The sequence below is a fragment of the Cotesia typhae genome, unplaced genomic scaffold (assembly GCF_013202065.1).
Source record: "Cotesia typhae breed Kobodo isofemale line unplaced genomic scaffold, CoteBio_Ctyphae contig_48, whole genome shotgun sequence".
Lineage (NCBI taxonomy): Eukaryota > Metazoa > Arthropoda > Insecta > Hymenoptera > Braconidae > Cotesia > Cotesia typhae.
Genome location: NW_027423756.1, coordinates 3118434 through 3141566, shown reverse-complemented (window position 1 = coordinate 3141566; position 23133 = coordinate 3118434). Strand labels below are relative to the sequence as shown.

At 32.7% G+C, this 23133-nt stretch overlaps 1 long non-coding RNA gene across 8 annotated transcripts in view; it reads left to right on the top strand.

Moving 5' to 3' along the window:
• The window catches only part of LOC141529662 (uncharacterized), a 28851-nt gene extending 5881 nt beyond the window's left edge, over positions 1-22970 (top strand). For 7 of the 8 annotated variants that reach the window (XR_012479638.1, XR_012479633.1, XR_012479634.1 and 4 more), the window contains exons 2-7: positions 986-1359; positions 1568-1769; positions 2220-2468; positions 3902-4192; positions 4279-4348; positions 20903-22970. This is a non-coding gene — a long non-coding RNA (uncharacterized LOC141529662). Of the gene's footprint in view, positions 1-985; positions 1360-1567; positions 1770-2219; positions 2469-3901; positions 4215-4278; positions 4349-20902 lie in introns of all 8 variants that reach the window. The other variant, XR_012479639.1, reaches the window with a different exon arrangement.
• Positions 22971-23133: the final 163 nt, after the last annotated feature.

Here is a 23133-nt window from a genome sequence, read left to right as displayed (position 1 = left end):
CCAGTTTTTTATATTAAGAAAAACGTATATTGGATAAGAAAAAAACTTTAAAATGGATAAAAATGCTTTGTATTCTGGATGGAAAAAAACTTTTTTTTTAGTGTGGATTTTATGACTTCCCATGTTATTTTAGAACTTTTTAGATAATTCTAGAAATTTCTAGATCATTCTAAAATTTTTTAGAACAATCTCATTTGATGAAAATCTAAACGTAAATTTTGGGACTTCCTAGACCATTTAGAATTTCCAAGATTATACTAGACATTTCTGGAACATTCTAGAATTTTCTAGAGCATTCTCATTCGATTAAAACCTTAACTTAGATTTTAGAGCTTTCCAGATCTTTCTAAAAATTTATGAATCATTCTAAAATGTTCTAGAACGTTCTCGATTGATCAGAATATTCATATACATACTAAAGTTTTCTAAATCATTCCAGAAATTTCTAGAACAATCCAGACCATTTTAGATCAATCATAGTTTCACATTTTTAAAGTTAACATGTTTCAACTCCTGTATTTTTTACACCCTTATAATTATCGACTTGCAACCACCATAGTGCACAATGGGAACCTTCTACCTATTGCCACATACAAACACTGTTCGTCTACGATGCGTAGTTTTGGCTGCAAAGTAAATATCGGACACACACCTCCAATTATATATATATATATATATATATATATATATATATATATATATATATATATATATATATATATAAAAATTTAGATAAATCATTATAATAATATGTTCATTAAGCTTTTCATTCAAAAGAAAAAAAATCACAAACCCATGAATAGAATGTAGTGAATAAAAATTGTAGTAACTATCATATTTATAAATTTTTCAAGTTAAAACTGAAAATGTATAAATGGTTAACATCATTATTTTGTATTAATTGAAATTTATACTCAATTCCTAATTATAACACTATCGAGAGTAAATTTTATTAAAAAATAATATATGCTTTTTATGTTTGTAGATTAAAACTGAATTGGTGATAATGGAACATAACAAAAGTTATAGCTGTGAAGAGAGCTGGCTATCGTCAATTTCATTTTAGAGACGCCATAAAACAACCATGAAGGCACATGAAGGGCTAGCAGGGGATTTTATAACTACGAATGAGAAAAGAAAGGGAACAGAATGATGCCGGCTGGTAAGCAGATGGCTGCTCCGTTTATTGGTTTATTCGTAGGTAACAGCGATATGTTCCGCCTGAACTCCGAGTAGTGTCGAGGACGAATTTTATAATGGTGTACACAACATAAACAGCTGGTATAATCTTAAGAAAAAAAACTTATTTTGACTTTACGTCCGTCATCATGAAAGTCATCATAGAGATTCATTCATGAGGTATGTATATGTAAATCTTATCATTCACAAAACCGGTAATCCGGCATCAATATACGTATATTTTAATTTCCAACAAAAAAATTCTCTACTTCATCTAGTTAGTGTTTTTCTCAATAAAATTTGGATATACATTTATTTCGATGGAATTTCGACTAATTGTATGAAAAGTTTTTTTTTATTTAATACAATTTCTTTTTTTTTTATCTAGGTAATTCAAGTAGCGAGACATATTTTTCACAGTGATATCAGGTGGAAAATGAGCTGAAAAATCCGATCAAAAGTTCATGAGATTACATTATATCGAATACAATGATGAATAAAATGATAGCATCTCAGTGACATAGCGACAGCATAATTTCATTTAGTCTAGCATGGTGGCGCTATACGAACTAAGATCGATCGATAATGCGGTACAAGTATAATTTATTTAACATAGCGGTATTCTTATGAACACAATATTTGTATTGTGAGAAAATTTGTAACCATTCTACAGTGATACAGTGTTAATTAATATAGTAATAGAATTATATAGAATGGGATACTATTTCGTATATAATTAAGATTGATACATGTATTTATGTGTGTATTTAAAAACACAAAATTACATATCAAAAGATCTTTTATGCATAGTGACACAGATATTTTACGAAATAATAATAAAATGTGTATTAATCAATATAAAATGTAACTAATATAGATTTTTTCAAAATTTTGGTAAAATAAATAACAACTGCATTTAAAAATGATAAATTCACAGAATTAATACAGTGATCAAGACATCTTTTTGCCTGAGATACTTTTTATTATTCATACTTAACATGTAGCAAATTTATAACTTATTTTTATCATCATTTCTATAGATTGAATCCAAAGAAATTAGATGATATTTTGAAAACAACCTATTTCAAATTCAATACGATGAAAACACTATGAAAACAACTTAAAAAGGTGACAGGATTTAACTCCTAATATGTTGAGTAAAATATGTGTTGACATTCAGCTACGGATTTTGACACTTCCTCAAGTTGAAGTGATGGATTATCGGCTCCGTTCTAACCAGATTATGCATATTCGTTTTTAAGTAGCTTTCTTCATGTTACACAGAACAGGTATGTCTAATAACACATCCTTTACAACGGACTAAAGGCTTAACTTTGATCCATATGAAGTATACTATCTTCAAAAATCTTTCAAGTATGGAATTTAATATGATATACCAATAATAGATTTTCAGCTTAACTACCTTCACTTAACTACCACTTAGTTTTTTTTGTTTACTTATTAAGAAACATAATATAATCCTCTGTTAAGAAAAATTGAAGAAACATGAAAATTCATTCAATTTTCTTGTGATTTACAAGAGGTAGTATCTCAATAAAAAATGGTTGTAGTAACCATGGACTATAAAGTTTCTAAAGCTTTAAGTTTTTATTTTTGCAATGTTTTGGCAAAAAAAGAATACATTTACTACGATTTTCACGCAATAATATACTGTAGAATTTAACGTAAAAATTTCTAAATCTTTTTTTTATCAAAATTTCAAAAACATACAAGAATAACATTTACACTAATGTACAGGTCAGTTGAATAGTTTATTCAGATTAAATTTAACGTTTTTTCCTCTCTACATCTGCTTTAATGAAAAAGGATCGTTCGTTTTTTGATCATCGATATCTGAACAATTATTTGCAGAAAAAAATTTTACAGTCTTAAGATAAATAAATTACTAAAAGATCTAATCTTCATTTTTTTGTTATTAAAAAATTTTTCTACTAAGTTTATTGAAAAGCCTATTTTTTATTGGTTTCTGGCACGAACATGTAAACTTAAGCAAAACACTAAAAAAATTGATAAATTTTCGTTAATTCCATAAGTTTTCTATCATTAGTTTTCTACAACTGACACAAAAATTTTATTCTCTTATTTGTTAGAGCAATTTTGAAGAATTTGAATGCTTTGTTCATTAGTTCTTACACTGATAAAAAAATTGACTTGACTCAAGAGCCAAACTCTTGAACCAAGAATTCCATTTTGAAGAAAATTATTTTCTTGAGTCAAGAGAATAAATTCTTGAAACAAGAAAATTCTCTTAGATCAAGAATAATTTCTTAGCTCAAGAATTTATTCTCTTGACTCAAGAAAATCATTTTCTTCAAAATCGGATTCTTGGTTCAAAAGTTTGACTCTTGAGTCAAGTCAATTTTTTTATCAGTGTAGTTAATCAAGTTTATAATATTTTTTATAATTGCAACATTGTTTTCATTAAAATATATATCTATTAATAGAAAGACTACAAACTCATATTTATTTGCTATATATAGATTATCGAGGTGAATTGATTTCACACTTAGTCTAAATGATATATATTTATTATAAATTGGATAATACTATCTTTCATAGAGTATCATCTTTTCGTTAAAAAATAAAAGAAAACTTCTCATGATTCTATTACAAAATTAGACAACATATCATTTTTTTAATTGATCTTCTTGAATAAATTGAAGAAAAGATATTAATTGATGTTTTTTTCGTTTATTTTCAGTTAATGCACGTACCATGTGCGTATTATTAAACTGATGTTTAGAAAAGCATTTATGTCACGAGCGCAAACATAAAGAAAAGAAGCGGAAGAATTTTTTTTCCACAGTGGCTGCTACTAAAAAAGACTCATGGATTGACAAGATAAGCTATGTCATGGTTGACCTGTTAACATTGAATCTATCTTTAAGTAAAAATCAATTTAAATCAGTCAACGATAATGCAAGTAAAATGTTATAGATATTGTTGAGACGTTCTTCAATTAAGTCCATTTACGCTTAAAAATGATTAATGAGTATAATTTTTACCCATTATTTGTATGAAATTGTTTGTTCATAAATTAGTTTTGGTGTATAATTTTAACCCATTTCTCTGTTTTAGGCACCACAAAAAAAAGTAAAGTTGTGTTACTTACAATACTTTATCTGAAATTGAAGAAAAATTAATTTCGGTAAGAACAATTTTTAATTATGACTGTAAAGGGTTATCTTGAGCTAATATATATACTAGGGTGTCTGTTATTTCCCTAGTTGATTTTTTTCACTGCCCCCCCAGATTTTTAGTTCTTGGCCTAAAAAAAAAAATATCTGACATAAATAAGCTCTTAATTACCAAATTAAACCGTGCCCAAATCGAGTTACCATTCTGAAGAAAATAAGACTTTCGAGTCAAGAAGAAAAATTCTTAAATCTAGAAAGTTTTCTTGAACTAAAAATTATATCTTGACTAGAGAATTTTTCCACTTGATTCAAGAAATTCTTTTTCTTCAAAATGGTGTTCTTGGTCCAAAATTCTTGTTCGAGTCAAGTTAAATTTTTTATCAGTGTAGTATTTATTTATGTGTCATTTTGGTTTGTAGCATCTCTTGCAGCATCAGCTCCATACCAAGATTTAAATTATATCAAGACTCTGTATCAATACAGGACAACTGAAAAGAAAATTTCTTAGGCAGTATTGCACAAAATCAAAAACCATCGGTGGTATTTAACTGGTGAAAAAACTGCTTTGGCTTTTTTTGATCCAAATATATCACTTCACGTTAAACGAAAAATGATTAAGGCAAATTATTTGCATCACTCGAGTAGTACGGAAAATTTCATACTAACTTTACCATCTCTCTAAACCTCTGCGTGTAAATTATGCAAAGTCGAAAATTACTTACTCAAAATCGGTGGGGTATATTGATTTGAAATTTTGGTGGTAAATTATTAATATATTTATCTTAAAAAAAAAAAAAACTTTTATAATTTTCTTGAATTATGCGTTGAAAGATTCAACTATTCATGCGACTAAAAATTGCTTAACAAATAAATGCGAATAGAGACAAAAAAAAACAAATAAACGGTAATATTACTAAGAATGTATTCGATACATCGCATTGTTAACGTAACTGTAACTGTTAAGCTTTTAAATAAAATTTTTGGAACATTTACAGACGGAACAAATGATTATAACACATAAGACTTCATAGCAAGACTGAAAAACTGTGATAATAACATCGATCATAGTCGTAGTGGCATTTTTTTCGAAGGTAAAAAATTAATTCCAAAAAGTTCCGAATTCCCACATTATTTAAATGGGAAATGTAACTCGATTTGAACACGGTTTAATTTGGTAATTAAGAGCTTATTTATGTCAGATATTTTTTTTTAGGCCAAGAGCTAAAAATCTAGAGGGGGGAGGGGCAGCGAAAAAAAATCAACTTGGGAAATAACGGACACCCTAATATATACAGATTAACGCTTTTTAATTACCCGCTAAGAAAATTGAAAATTTTCAAAACTCGGGAAGTTATTGGTTTTACCCCATTTTTAAAAAATCAAGTTTTCATCAGATCTTGACGTTTTGAGGTCCTAGGAAGCTTCCCTGAATGTTTTCGCGATGATGTCCGCATGTCCGCGCGCGCGCGCGCGCGCGTGTGTGTGTGTGTGTGTGTGTGTGTTTGACCCTCTTATAACTTTTGAACCTCTATTATATTTTTGAGCTAGGAGAGTTCAAAATGAAACAAAGATTATATTTTTGAGCGTGACAAGCTTAAAAACTTAATGTGTAATTTTGAGTGCTTAAGTATGGAATTAGCGGGAAGTTGCAGGGAAGGCCTTTATAGTCAACCGGTTTCCTAATTTTTTTTTTAGTCAGACCTACACCAATAAATTTCTAAAAATTCAAATCATAGTTCTTACAATCTGTTCTTTTAGGCCCTTTTCGATAAGCCTATTTATTAATATAGAGTTAAATTATTGGGCTCCCTGTCTTGATTAATCTGTAATAATTACTTGCAACAAAGATTTCTCATGAAAAATTTCTCATGCAAAAATTTCTCATTGATTGTTTTAACAAACGACAACAATAATTCAACAATTACGTAGCGGTTGATCCACAGACAATTCATCCGCAAAATTTCATCCACAGACGATTGATCCGCCCGATAATTGATCCATACGACAAATGATTCGTTATTAATTTTCAGATAGGTGCCGTGTTGTGCCCTTTTATCATGGTTTTTTTTAATTTTATTCAATATTAGATTTACACATAAGCTTGTTACCGTGTTGTGCTTTTTTGTCATGATTTTTGTGTGCAGTAAAAAAAAATTTAACTTGATTCGAGAAAAATGTTCTTGAATTAAAAAAATAATTTTGAAAAGAGTAATTGTCTTGAATCAAGACAAAAAATTCTTGAATCGAGTAAAATTTCCTTAAATCAAAAAAAGTTTATTAATTCAAGAATTTTTCTACTCCAATCAAGAAGATTAAGTTCTTTAAAATTATATGCTTGATTCTGGAAAATTATAAGTTGACAAACATATAACCAGTCATATTTCTGGCTTCTCAAGTTCTAAAACAGTTGGATGTTTTAAGGCTAGACTGTAAGCGTAACCATCTTCTAAATATTTCCACAAAATACAATCTAATTTCGATTAGAATTAATACATTAATTTATATATTGATCTAAAAATCTAATTTTTCTGGGGTTGAGAAACAAATTTATCTAATCAAGTGATTAAATTCTCTTTATTCGAGGCATTTACTTAAAATTACTCGCTTAACTGGTCGTGGGGGTAATCTGCGTACTTAATCTCGTTGTAAACGTGCCGTTATTTTCTGGCAAGTGTCTCAATTAAGCCCTGTGAATGCCTCAGTTGAGATATATGTATCGAATAATATTTTTTATAACGACTGCTTTCAAAGTTCAATAGAGAGAAATTATTCATTTACAAAGAACTATTGTAATTAGCTTAATTATATTAGTTATCAAAAAATTTTGCAATGTCTCCTTATATCATTCATTCATTGGTCACGTAGATTTATAACAACTTTTTTTTTTTAATTTTAATTAAAGTGATAGATAACTATAAATACTATAAATAATACACACAGTCATGATTAGGAATCGCACAGAGTTGAACATATAATCGACAGACTGCTTTTTATGAGTGGTGATTTGGTATACGCAAGCGCTAGAATTAGTCTCACTACTCTCTTAAATCGAAATAGTGACTATAGTGACTATTCACTATTTTTGCAGTGCAGAGTCGATCACTAATTCAAATAGTGGTATACTTTTCACTACTAAATAGTGAATAGTTACAATTTCATAGTCGACAGTCACTATTTCGATTTAAGAGAGTACACTTGATAGTTTGATTTATAGTGGTAATGGCGAACAGGTACATTCAATGAATCTTATATATTTATTTCTTAATAGAAATTAAATCGAGTTTTTGGGTAGTAGCTGGCCAGTTCGACTAGACTTGCTAGTTACTGGTTAGAATCGAGTGAAAACTTGATTACTTCTACTAGGGTTGTAGTTAATTTTCATTTTCACACGGTCAGTCAGTTGGAAAGATTGACTCCGCCTACTATCCCGCACGATACTATAGTGTATACAACCATCACGAGAATACGCGACTTTACGTACGCTAAGTAAGGCTTGAATGATGAACTTTGGAAGCAGGAGCTACAAAAACATTTTTTTCTATCATAGGAAAAAATAAAAAAGATAATTCTAGTGCATGTAAAATTTGTAATTGTGTAATTCAAAAAGCAACCATGAAATATCAGCTTATAAATATCATTTATAAGTTACATCGATTTATAGCAAGAAAATTCATTTGAATAATGTCTATTTTATGTAAAAAAATTCTAGTTTCTCTGTACGTATAAAAAATTGAAAAATCCAAATGTGCATGCCTTAAGCGGTCGTGTAATTTGTAAATTTTTCAAATTCCCTCGGATAGAATGGAAATCTTTGCTAATGCCATCTAGGATGCTCCGATGAAAGAAGCAGATTTTCACTAACTCTATTTATATATTTTTTTTAAATATGGCAGCCTGAGATGTAAATTTTTCAGCTTCGACAGTGCAGATTTTATTATTTTATAATTATACGAATAATTATAGAGTTGTAGTTTTTTAATCACTTCGTCACAATTAATTCACAGACATATTGAATAGTGTATTACACTCCTTGGGAACGAAAATAAGAAAAGCCTCAGATCACCTGTAATTGTTGGCCGAGGCAAAGCCGAGGTAGCGCAGGGGGACGAAAGTTGCCACTTTCCGCTCGGAGAACAAAAAATAAAATTTCAAAGAATTAGTTTTGTTTTTCGAAAGTTGTGGTGATTATAAAAAGAGTGTTACATGAATTTAACAGGATTTATTTTGAAAAATTCATTTTTTTTTCTAAATTGTGGGTTGGACCAGCTGTTGATTGTTTAGAAAAATGACCATTCATGTTTTCTTTTATTGTGGTATGAAGGCCGACCTATTTTAACCACTATATTATTATTTATTTAAATAAAACTCTGATGGAACCCAGTTTTTTCATTTTTAGGCGAGAGTAGAGCATACCTACGCTCTCGCTCAAGGCATGCAAAATATTGTTAAATATACTTTCTAAAACTATTTAATTTTTGTCTTTCTAAGTTGACGATTAATAATAACTTTAAGCAAGTGTCTAGGTAAAAGCATTTTACAACAAACTTCTTACACATACGTCTATGAAAAATATCTGTGCGTGATGGAACTATATTAAGAATAGAGCCATAATAACTACTCAATTAGTAACTTATATGCTAATTTCTTTTTATTTTTTGACGTAAATTAAATTAACCTTAAGTGTTACATTTTTTTTTAATTTTCAATTTAATGATCAGATAACTCTGGGTCTATTCGCTCAAATTAAAACAATTTTTTAATTATAAAAATAAAACTGAAGGAGGTGATTTCTTATACTGGGCTGAGCACGAAGCAGATAAAAAAAAAGTTATAATTATATTCGTAAGATAACCATTATAATTTATGTTAAAGGCCCAGTTAATGTTCTACATCTACCCTGTAGATCCGAATTTGTTTGAAAATAGGCGACAAATTCGGTTCTAGAGAGGTTTGTGTGGTGCATACAGAGCAACAATGGTCTCAATAATTTTTAATAATGAAAAAAAAAAAAATCCGATATTACAAATTTAATGAAAAGGAAAAAAAGAATAGAATAAATCATGGTTCAGTCGAGAATTATCCTCAAAAATGTCGTTTTTTATGTAAAGAATTATGTATCAAATATCAAATAAATAATCATAACTCGGCAAGTGCTTAGTTACTTATTACATTTGAAGACTTGTTATAGCCAAAAAAATTCCTTGAAAAAAATATCATACTTACAAGACATCTGAATTCGAGTAGACTAGATATTTATCGCGCACCTGTGGTTCTGCATTGAAATCAAATGTTTCCAAGAACGATATAAAAATAATTCCTCATCTCACAATAATAAAAGAGAAAGCTAACTTAAAACTTAACGTACCGTAAGTTTCGTTTTAAATACTTTAAATATTTTCATGTGCTTTTACCAGACTCACAGTTTTTGATTTTTCATGACTTGTTTCAATAATATTTAAAAGAGTTATTAATTCTTGGTGATATATAATAGTGGAGATGTTAATAATTGAAGTTTACAGTTAGAAAATTATAATAATTCTAAGATTAAGTATATTTTTATATTAAACTTATTTGAAACACTTATACACAGTATAGTTATTTTCGATATGTATGCGCAAAGATAGGTATTTTGGTAAGCTTGAAGTGACGTCACGAGACTGAGATTATGGGCGCATTTTTAACAAAACTGAGTAAGTTGTTATCGGTCGAGCGAAGAGAGTACTACAAAAAATACATTTTCGTCCTAGGCGGATGTATGGGGGTTTATATGTGCAGACGATAGTCAATTTGTAAATAATACGCGTACGCGCCAGTATCTACTGGGCTGTATTAGTTGTTTATGTACTTTGGGCTAGCCACGCGCCAGTGCTATCGAGGTGATAAATATTTTCAGCAGGGATAGTATAAAGCTGAGGCCCGATAAAGCCGAGGCTTTATATCCCTGCTATAAATAATTATCATTTCGATCGTATTTGCGCGAGGCTTGCCCATGGTGCTTCAACAATTTTTCATCCTATGGCGGACCTATGCGGTTTTTTACGCGCAGGAGATACTCAATTTATGAATAAATAGTGTACGATGCCATCATTCTCTACGGGCGCGAACGCGTATTATTTACAGATTGAGTGTCGTCTGCACGTAAAAACCCTCATACTTCCGCCTAGCACGAAAAGAACTTTATACAGTCGAGGACAATGTCACGCATGCGTCACTAATCTTTATACAGCCGAATAGCTTACGTTTAAACTGTCATTTTAATAAAAAAAAAAAAAAAAACGCACCTACGACTAACTTCAAGATTTTCATGTATTTGTATTTAGAGAAATAGAGGGTTATACCATATTACGCTATTTATTTATAATAAGTATCTCGTGCACATAAAAACCCATATACGTACGCCATAAGACGAAAAATTTTTTAAGCAACATGGGCAAGTCACGCACAAATACGGTCGGGGTGATAATTATTTGCAGCAAGGATATGAAGCCTTCGCCCTATCGGGCCTCATACTATCAGCTTCATACCCTCAGCCTTATACTATCTCTGCTGAAAACATTTATCACTTCGGCAGTTTTGGTGCGTGGCTCGCCCAAGATACATAAATAACTATTCCGTCATTTCGTCAAAAAATTTTGTGTAAATTACATCAAACGTTTACCTCGAGGTGTACACAAAAATTTGTTTTCATGTATGGCCACATACGATTTGTGTCTAAATCAGAGTCGAAATTTAGCACCTCAAATTTCTGATATACTAGCAGCCTTATGGGTAAATCCAGAATAGTGAAACAACATACAGTTCAGAGCCTAACTGGCACCTCAAGTTGACGCTTTTTGGTCGTTTTGCATACTTGAGGTGCTATTGGGGATCTAATAGCGTCTCAATAGCACCATAAAAGTCTCAGTTACAAGAGAAAATTTGAGGTCTTTGAGGTATTATTGAGGTGCTACATAATAGTTACTGAAACCTCAGTCAAGAAAAAAAAATTAGAAGAACGGTTGACCCTAAAAGCCATCCCTACAACTTCCATACCGAGGGGCTTAAAATTGCACTAATGATGTTTTTGAGCTCTCCGAGCTTTTCTATGCTTTTGAGCCCTTCGAGCTCAAAAGTCTGACAGAAATTTGATAAAACACTATTTTATGAATTTTTAAACCCCAATAACTTTTGAAATAATGAACCGATTTTCACGCGGTTGGCGGCATTTGACACAATTTTTCAAGCTCCATAATGAATATCCACGCTTAAATTGATCAAACTATGAATTTTGGAGTAATTTCGAAAAAACACTTTTTTTTTGGTTTCCTTTCGTTCACGACATCTCTCGAACGAATCAACTGATTTTGAGCAACTTGGCGGCGATCGACGCAATTTTTTTATGTAAAGAGCTGATTAGTTTCTGAAATCGATCGGTAGAGTCGTTTAAAACTTATCCCAAAAAAACCACATTGAAAAAATGTTTTTTCGTAGTTTTTTTTAGATTTTTCAAAATCTACAAGTTCGAATCGGTCCAAATTGTATTCAAAATCTAATTTCGGCCAAGTTCTTTCAAATGGTGCTAACCGCGATGGACTCGGTCAAATCGTTCAAGGCTTATAAGCGCATCACACACACACACACACACACACACACGCGCGCGCGCGCGTATGTTTGTATGTGTGTATATATATATATATATATATATATATATATATATATATATATATATATATATATATATATATATATATGTATATATATATATATACGGTGACATTGTTGAGGGAATTTATCAGGGAAGCTTCCTAGGACCTCAAATCGTCGAGATCTGATGAAAACTCGATTTTTGAAAAACGTGGTAAAACCACATGTTGTCCGAGGTCAATACACATGTGATCTGAGGCTTTTCTTGTTTTCCTTTCCAAGGGGTGTAATATACTATTTTTTCGAATGTGATTTTTTTGAAATAACTTTTAAGCAGTTTTATCGACCGATTCCAAAAACTAATCAGCTTTTAACATCGAAAAACCACGTTGATCACCGCCAGCTCAGTAGAAATCAGTTGATTCGTTCGTGAGTCATCGTTGTCGGAGAAAAACCGAAAAAAGAGTTTTTTTCGGAATTATTCCGAAATTCCACTTTCGGTTGATCAAAACTCGAAAATTCTTCATGAGGCTTGAAAAACTGCGTCAACTGGCACCATTCGCGGAAAAATCGGTCCATTTATCTTAAAGTTGTTGCGGTTTGAAAATTCACTAAATAATAGTTTAAAAAAACTAAAACCACGCTTTTTATAGAAAACCGAACTAAAAAAATTGAAAATAAGTTTTAATAAATTTAAATTAAGAATAGTGTTAAAAATTTCAATAAATATAAATTAATAATAGTGTAAATAAACAAAAATATATTCGATTTTTAAAAAAAGCGTGGAATGCACGGGTCAATAGATATAAATATTCTATTGACAGACATGAGTAGAGTGATTATCATTTATATAATATCTTAAAAAGCACCCCACGCTTTTTTTAAAATAAATTACATTTTTTTTTTATTCACATTATTATTAATTTATATTTATCGAAATTTTTGACACTATTCTTAATCTAAATTTATTAAAACTTATTTTCAATTTTTTTAGTTCGGGTTTCTATAAAAAGCGTGTTTTTTAGTTTTTTTAAACTATTATTCATTTTCCACTTTTTAGTTTTGTTAATTTTAATAACTTTTTTGGTTTTTTTTAGTTTCTTTAAACTATTATATGCTTTGTTGAATTAAAACTTCTCTTTGGTGTTTTAAAATTTTTTAATATTGAATAAATCGGCTAAAAATAATGGTTGGAAATTACAATTTTTGCCTTGTCAACTACAGATGAAAATCATGTAAATGAACAAAAATCTTAATTTTCAAATTAAAAAATAGAACAATCTTATCAAATTAGTGTATTGTCATCGGTCCTCAATAAATCGACAAAGTTTGAACAAAATCTAGCCGTTTAAAGTGGGTCAAAATCGCGCCCAAAGGAGTCGATAACAAACAAACATACAAACATACAGGTGAAGCTAATAAAAAGCGTGTAATAAAAAATAGTGTATTATTGGACTTCGATTATATTTTTAAGCTCGGAGAGCTCAAAATGACACGAAAATTTTACTTTTGAGGAGCGTAGAATAGAGTAGCATCAAGGTATTAATAGCATATCAATTAATAATCATGATAATATATGCGTTCATACGTATTCCATAAACGATTTATAAAATATAATCATATGATAAATGTATATACAAGTTGCTAGTAAAGTTTGATACATAGTTGTGTTATATTATTCATGATATTTGGTTCCTTATGACTGAGGTAGATAACTAGTAGACATACAAATATACAAAGGTAGTAAAGTTTTGGAGTTAAGAAATTTGGTGACATTAGTGAGTATTTTTAGTCGTAGATGCTGAAGAAAGGTAGACTGTTTGCCTGGAGTTCAGAACCCCATCGAATTGTTTAATATTATTGAGTAAAGAAAAATTAGTTAACAGATCAACCTTCACATCCAGGCCTCTGACAAGAGAATTGTACGATCAAAAGAGCCCGCCGAAGGAGGGCGAAGTTCGATCGAAATTATATTACACGTCTCGTTCGAAGATGATAACTTGATGTAGTACTGATTATGTGTAAATCTCACAACGTTTAGAGTTTTAATTTAAAAAAATTTGGCACTCTGTGTGCCATCTATAAGCTAAACTTATCTGTTACCGACTGTTTCTCCTCATGTTTTTCAGAGATTCCTCGTTTTTTTTTTTTTTTCTTTTGTTAAAAAGAATAACGTGCTTGGTAATGCTAAAAGATGTCAAGCAAGGAAGATGATTATGGGTAAATAGTTGGGATGCTATAGGGAGAGACTGATCATCTTCGAACGAAACGTGTAACATAATTTCGATCGAACTTCGCCCGCCTTCGGCGGGCTCGTTTGATCGTACAATTATATTACACGTCTCGTTCTCGATAACTTATAGATGTTTAGCGTAAATAACTTGTAATCTTAGTTATTTTTATTATTATATTCCCTTAGTTACAACTATTACTGTCTTCTAGCTGTATTAATTTTTATTGTTATTAATTGCACGTACAAACTGCTCTTTCGACTCACAAATCGGTTTATTATAAAATTTTGCGAACATCTTTGATCTTTCTGTCAATCCTGCTGTACGGCGAATGATGTCAATGTTAACTCCAACCTTGTGAGCTGACGACACCGCAGCGTGACGTGTGCTGTAAGTTGAGAATTGTTTAGAGTTAATTCTTGCTTTCCCTAGAAGTTTCTTGATCCAATGTCCCAGAGTTTGTGCCGAAACTGGTCCGTGCGGTTTGATTGTAGATATTAATAGCCTTGAATTATCTGGGGCTCTTAAGTCCTTTGTATACTCTAGGTATTTTTTAATTATTGATGCCATGCATAAGCCAGTTTATTTTTAAAATAAGGAAATACTAGTTCTGGTTGAAACGCTCCTAGTTTCGATGTTTTAATTGTCTCTGGAATCTTTATAGTGACCCCTGATTTTGAATAGTTAATATTTATATCAATCAACGTTAGGGTCTCTAATCTAGGGGCAGTCGTTAGCGCTAACAGAGTGGCTACTTTTTCTCCAATTTCCTTAGTAGTCAGGCTGTTAAGTGGATGAAGTGACTCGAGATACTTCAATACTGGGACTGTATCCCATGTGCAGTCGTATTTAGGAGTCGCAGGCTTTTGTTTATATACTCCTTCCATAAATCTTGAAATTAGACCATCCTCAGAGATCTTTTGTATCGATATTAAAGATACGGCTGCTCTAGATGTATTTAGTGTACTATAATTAGCGCCGTCTTGACATCTTCTGGTTAAAAAGGCTATAACATCAGTTGAACTTGCGTTAAACGTGTCAATCTTATTCTCGATATCAAATTGAGACCACAGTTTTAATGAGCCTTGGTATTATTTTTTAGTAGCTGGACTGAGCGATTTAAACATGAATTCTGCTGTATTCCGGCTTAATCCCTTTTTGATAAAGCTCTCCATGATAATTTCCCCACTAGTACAGATAGATTGGATGCTAGTGGGTGTTTCTTCGACCTGCAAGGAGAAATTAGTAAATTATCGTTAGGCTCCAGTATCCAAGGGGGTTCAATAAGAAGAGAATTGAAGAGAGGATACCAAGGTTGTGTTGACCACTCTGGTATAATCATTACACCCTCTGCTCTATCTATAATTATTTTCCTTAGAGTTTTAAAATAAGAGAAAATGGGGGAAACGCGTAGAAATTTTTATTATTCCATGGAATCGTAAATGCATCTACGAATGATGCCTCTGGATCCGCAAATCTAGAGCAAAATGTTTTGCACTTTTCATTGATTCCTGACGCAAAGAGGTCTATTGTAAATGGACCAAACTTCTTCTGGGACTTATTAAAAAGGATTTGGGATAACTTCCACTCCGTGTCCATGTTAGTGATTCTAGAAGCGGCATCTGCTTCCACGTTCTCTTTTGATGGTATGTATGATGCGACAACCCAGAGTGTCCTATCCTCACACCATAACCAAATTTTTCGCGCTAGTTCGCTCAAATGAGGAAACTGTACCTCACCCATTTTATTTACATATGCTATGGCAGTGGTGTTGTCTAAGCGTAATAATATTTCTTTCTCTGATAAGTGTGAAGCGAAACACTTTAATGCAAAGAAAGCAGCTAGCAGCTCTAAATAATTTATGTGGTGTTTTCTTTCTTCCTGACTCCAAAACCCGAATCCACTCTTTTTCTCACAGTGTGCACCCCAACCTGTTAAGGAGGAGTCTGAGAATATCTCTAGTGTGAATTGCTGAGTTCTGATTGGATTATGTCCCAATCTGAGCATTTTTAATCCACCACGCAAAATCTGCTGGCTCTTCTTTTACCAAAATGTTTGTTTCATAGTTATTGCCATTTATGGCTAGAGCAAGAAATTTTTCTCGCTCCAATCTCTTACAATAAACTGGACCATAGGCTACCGCCGGATATGCTGCCACTAAAACTCCTAATATATGAGCTATTTCGCATATCTTATACCGATTTTTAAGTTTATAAGTAAAAATATTATTTGATTTTTCTTTTTATTTGTTAGTTCTAAAGTTAAATCTTTTGTGTTAATATTAAATCCTAAATATTTACATTTGTTCTGGGGAATAAGTGACTTCTTATTATAATTTATAATTAAGCCCAATCTTTCCAAGATTTTAATTACTTTATTAATATTCCGTAAACATCGTTCATATGATAGATCCATGATCAAGATATTGTCTAGATATATTATAAGTAACATTTCCTGACGCCTGAGATAATTCATCACCGGCTTCATAATATTGGTAAAGATGTACGGACTTATACATAACCCAAATAGAAGACAAGTAAATTGAAATAACTTGCCTGAAAATGAAAATCTTAAGTATTTTTTAAATTACTTATGAATTGGGATCATATAAAAGGCATCTTTAAGATCCATGGAACCTAGGTAGGCATTGAGCATAACTAGCTGCTTTGCTGCTCAAATGTCTTCCATTTTAAAATAAACCTATATGATCCATCTGGTGTAAGAATTGTAAAGAATGAGGAAAGAAATTGTCCAGGTGTAGGTTCACATGGCTCGATTGCTCTTATTTTTAAGTTTTTTGATTACGGATTTGATAATTTCTAAATCTTTGTCATTGCCACGATACTCTGGCGGTGGAGTATCATGGTATGGTGGCTCCTTAAAAGGTATTTGGTATCCCCTCAAACAATTTAAAATTAATTGATCCGAAGTAATTTTTGCTCATTCTTGGACAAAAACTTCAGTCTACCTGCAATTACCTGGTCAGTTATTTCCTCGACATGTACTGGCTCTTTGATTTGCTGTATTGTCTTGACGAACTCTGTGACGTGCTCTGAGACGTATTCTTCGTGCGGCTCCTGAATTTGATCGTTGGTTTCTTTAGGAATTGACCCACCTGCTTGTACTTCGCAGGTGGGTTCTTCCCGTTTCCCTGATTCTTGTTTTTTGACCAGGCTGATTTTGTTGCTTGTTTATCGGTGGCCTTTATGCCCGCTGTAGTCTTTTCTATGGTTTTAACTTTTTTCACTTGTTCTGTGAAATTTTTCCCATAGAGCCATTCATCTGCCTTAGAGGCGTCTATCGCTGGTTTTATAGTCTTAGAAAGCAGAGGTGTAATGAATGACTTTTGGCAACGGACTGTTGAAAGAATACGTCCGTCAGTAGTTGTCCCGTATGAGATAAATATTCGAGAAATTTCTCTTGATCGATTTCGTCTGATTCTCTGTTTAAAACCATCGATATTGCTGCTCCAAGTGCCGATAATGCGGAGCCTACAGTGTTTTGGATTTCGAGAAAGTGCTTGTCCCTCTTGACAGCAATTTCAGACAGCACCGGCATGACTTCTAGGTTAACTTTAGGCGCTTCTGTAAACAAAACTCCTTTCCTAGGATAGAGTTCTAGGATTGATTCCTTTGTTTTCTCCGGCAGTCCTTCCTATGTCCATTTAGTCCATATAGTGACTAATTCAGGTTGGAAGTCGATCTTTAGCTGTTTCAACGAGTTGGAGTCGTCACCTAAAATCTTTAAAATTTCCTCCTTGGCCGCTGAGTCCTTTGTAGTCTCTGACTTCTCACTACTGTCAGTTTTTTCTGTCGCGTCTACAGCTTCGCTGTTGTCCTGTTTTTTGTCAGCGATTAAAGTGATAACGTCACTTATGTTCACTGGAGCTGTACAAACAGAGGACAGAGAAAAAAAAATAAATTAGTAAAAATAATTCTTTCAATAAGAATTATAATTTACTAGAGATGAGTTGTTTGTCTTATTGACAGGCCCTCACTTATCGTGCAACTCACGACTTAATATGTTCTTGTTGAACATAGTTGTGAGTATGACCAGCCAAATATCGTGTGGATATTTTGGCTATGCTTAAATATTCGTGTAAAATTTTTTAAGCTATAATTTTTTACTCACCATTATTAGGATTATTTTCAGACGGAAGAATATTCTCTTTCTCTGGTAGATCCTTAATATTATTATTATTACTAATTGTGGTCACTAATGTACTCACTATATTAGTGAGGTTATCTATTTGGTTTTGCATTACTTACAAACTCTCATCAGATCGGTTTCGACTTCTACGTCTCTTGTGTCTTTCCCTTGATAATGATCTCGAGTGCTTCCTCTTCTTTATTGTTGAATAGTCGAATTGTTGAAATTTAATTAATTAATTAATTAATTAATTGACACTCGTAAACGTGCTTGCTTTACGCACAATGAAAAAATATGAGGAGAAACAGTCGGTAACAGATAAGTATAGCTTATAGATGGCGCACAGCGCGACAAATTTTTTTAAATTTAAACTCTAAACGTTGTGAGACTTACACATAATCAGTGCTACTACAAGTTACCATCGAGAACGAGACATGTAATATAATCAATAAAGTTCGGTGAGTTGAAGTCTCCCACAGTACCAATGCTCCAGCATCCATAAGAGTGTAAGACGATAGCAGTTCAAGGAGGTCAGAGTAGATATGCACCTGCAGGTCCGGTGGAGTGTAAATATTCACTAAATGAATTTTAATACCAAGACTGATGAATAAAATACGATAATCTCAACCTGAGAAAAGAGTTGCCAAATATTATCAAATTTTAACAGTACTACATTCAGTGTACTCCTGCAAGCGATCAGTACACCTCCACTCGATCTTTTGAGTCGTGTGAAATAGATAAAGTTATATGGAAGACTAGATCGGAACCGCGTTAGCATTACTTCAATCCAGTACATGTGGCTTCTCACGACGCCTACTTTTAGTTACTGGTCCCTTTCTGCGGTTTTTTCTTTTAAAAGCATTTGCGCGTAAGCTGCAATAGCTGTCCAGTTATCTTCTTTTTTGAGCATGCAGGTTACCAAGCTCTTAGGGGAGAGTGTGATGCCAATGGCTTCTTCGGTGCTGCTTCTGTATTACTTCTAGCGTACACACTCGAAAAACGTGTATTCGCCGTCGTCAATTTGGTCTGGGCATTGTTTGCCCGGAGAAAGTCAGATGTTGATGTTTGGGATCAGGCGTGCCATTCATCTGCCCGTCTCTCTCGATGTCCATCGGTCCTGCCACTTATGCTGTATTTCCGTCTTTATCCTCGTCCTTGCCTCCTTCATGTTTTCGCCACTGGTCTTAGCGTCATAGAGTTTTGCTCTCTCGAATGCGAGTGGGTCGATGGGCGCGGCTTCCGCAATGACCAATACAGGCGCTTCGGAGACCGTGCAGTAGGCGCAAGTAACCCTGAGTGCGCCTCGCCGCTGCACTGCTGCTATTTTTCGCCGGTAGGTCTTCTGCTTTAATATGTCTGCCCATAACTCCGCTTTTTAAAGCAATACCAAATGGGCTGTTTCCAAAAGGACTCTTCTCTTTTTGGTTCTTGGTCCCATAATGTTGATCACGATTCTTGCTAGGCTAGATACCTTCTTGCTGGCTTTCCTGTGGGCACTGTCAAAGTCTTCGCAGAAAGATAGTTTCTCGTCTATCATTACCCCTAGATAGCGCAGAGTCCTTGTTGACGTCAGTGTTGTCCCTCCTATGTCAACAGCAAATAGTTTTGGGAACCATTTTTGACGTGTCAGGACGATCATCTTGGTTTAATGCTTGACGAGTTTCAGGTACTGTTGTGTGTGTGTGTGTGTGAATGAATCTAAACCTCTCATAACTTTTGAACGGCTTGACCGATTCTATCGCGGTTGACGCCAATCGAAAGAGCTTGACTGAGCTTAGATTTTAAATAAAGTTTGGACCGATTCGGACCGGTAGATTTTCAGAAATCTAAAAAAAACTACGAAAGAAAATTTTTTTACATGTGGTTTTTTTTTAATAACTTTCAAACGGCTTGACCGATCAATTCCAAAAACTAATCAGCTCTTTACTTCGAAAAACCACGTCGATCGCCACCAAGCCGGTCAAAATCGGTTTATTCGTTCGTGAGTTGAAAAACTGCGTCGAATTCCGCTAACCGCGTGAAAATCGGTTCATTAATTTAAAAGTTATTGCGGTTTAAAAATTTAAAAAATAGTGATTTATTAAATTCCTATCAAACTTTTGAGCTCGGAGAGCTCAAAACTACATGAAAATTAGATTTTTGAGTTTGAAGAACTCAAAAACATAATAAGTGCAATTTCGAGCGCTTAATTACGAAAATAGCGGGAAGTTGCAGGGATGGCCTTCAGGGTCAACCGTTTTCCTAATTTTTTTCGTTCTATCATCGACTTCGTTGAACCGATCTTCCGTACCTGAAATCCCTCAATAATTAATAGATTTTCTTTAAACTGGAATTACTGGGGACCGCAGTAGTACTTCAAGTAGGTTCAATTGAGAGATAATCAAACATTTTTTTATTATTAGGATACCAAGGAAACTTGGTCATTTGGTGATTTACTAGGTTCCTGGTTTGTAGGTTACTTTTTATTTATTTCATTACAACATTTTGTTTAAATATTTCAATAGCACTCTTTTTTTTCTTTTAAATGTAAATTCTGTTCATAAATAATTTGTTTATTTACAGGGTACGTGAAAAATTCAATGAAGAATCGGGAAAAAATATGTGAGAAGATAACCCATAAATCAGAATTCTCTCGAACTAATCATCAACCATCTACATCATTCGATCCACAACCAACTAAACCACATACGTTAACGAGTTCGTCAATAAACGTCATTGAAGCTGAAGTAATGATTCCAACGAATGACAAGACATCTCCAGATGGTGAAATGGAGTGCGATCACTTCTTTGATAGATTTGAGATCAACGCGGAGGATTTACTTGAAATCGATAACTAGGACAACCTAAACTCAATTGTAGATCACGAACATCTGTCTTCGCCACAGCTAACAACATAAGAATACTTGTAATGCAACATAAATCAAATACTTTTTTCTTAATGAAACTTTACCTAATTTATTTCAAAACTGCGTATTTCATGATGACATAATAAACAATTTTTATTATGCTTGTGATCATAGCGAAAATGAGAAAAAAAAATGTACGCAGTAACAATAATTTAATTTGATTATTTTTAATATTTAGATGATATGCTCGATTTTTTTTTTTATTTTTATCCGATGATAATTTTTCTTTGTTGAATTTAAGAAATTTTAGTTTTATTTGATTAAAAAACCTCTTCTACTGAAATGTTTTTCAATTATCTACATTGATTTCTTTTTCATTTGATGCCTGCCACTTGTTCGAAAAAAATTTTAATCGGTATTTTCACCTAAATTTTCTCTGGTGATATGAGACCTCATACTGATAAGATATAATAAAGAAATAATAATCAAAAATAGCGGCATGATGGCCGAGCGGACTAAGTCATTATCTTGTTAGTTCGTTCGCACATGATGTCGTGAGGCGAGGGTTTGAGCCCCGACAGTTGTTCGAATAGTTCCAAAACTAACCGTCGGGGGTCGCTCCGGTAGCCGAACTGTACTGGCATGGGTTTTCTCTGTGGTTTTCCCATCGCCACGATTCCAACAACCGATAGAAAGGGGTGAGGGTTGGGGTAAATGCAGTACAGAAGCACAAGTCGGTCCACAGCCGCATGGAGATTATAGATACGTACAAAAATTTGAAAGCGTAAAAAACGTTGATTATAAGTAGATTATAAGTGGAAAGAATACGTTGAACGCAATGAAACAAGTATTAAGTTAAAAGGCCGAAAGCCAGTTATAACATCTATGATAGTTATATAATAACCATAAAACCCACTTGTAAATTGAGTGGTATTACAGTGGTCATAGCGAAAATGTGGAAAATATGGGATATAGTCTTGTAAAAACCAAAATAGGTATACAAGTAAAAACGATATAATAATAATCAAAAATTATTCAGTCTTCAAAAATTTGGATCGGGTAGTTCGGCTTCTATTTATAATATTATATAAATAATAACTATTTATCTTTATTGATTAATAGCACCGATCTTCGAATTAAATATATTCGAGCTCAAAAATCTAATTTTCGTGTAGTTTTGAGCTTTCCGAGCTCAAAAGTTTGATAGGAGTTTAATAAATCACTATTTTCAGAATTTTCAAATCGCAATAACTTTTGAATGGATCAACCGATTTTCATGAGGTTTGCAGCATTCGACGCAGTTTTATCATCCCCATAAGTTATTTTCAGGTTTCAATTGATCGAACCGAAAATTTCAGAGTAATCCCGAAAAAACACTTTCGTCAATTTCCTTTCGTTCACGAAAACTCACGAACGAATTAACCGATTTTGACCGAACTGACGGCACTCGACGCGGTTTTTTGATATTAAAAGCTGATCAGTTTTTGAAATTGATCGATGAAACCGATTGAAAGTTATTCCAAAAAAACCACTTTTCAAAAAATTTTTTTTTGTAGTTTTTTTGCAAGTTCTGAAAATCTACTGGCCCGAATCGGTTCAAATTTTCAGGAAATCTAAGTTTGGTTAAGCCCTTTCGAATGGCACCACGATGAAATCGGTCAAACCGTTCAAAAGTTATAAAAGGATTACATACACACACACACACACACACACACACACACACACACACACACACACACACACACACACACACACACACACACACACACACACACACACACACACACACACACACACACACACACACATTTTTAGTTGGTCGTTAATCTTATAATAACAAAAACTTCAAAATCATATGTGCAGAATAAAAAATTTTATGTTGAAAATATTTGTGCTAAATATTTAACACTTTTATATGTAAATTTAACGCTTTTTTGTTTTTTTTCT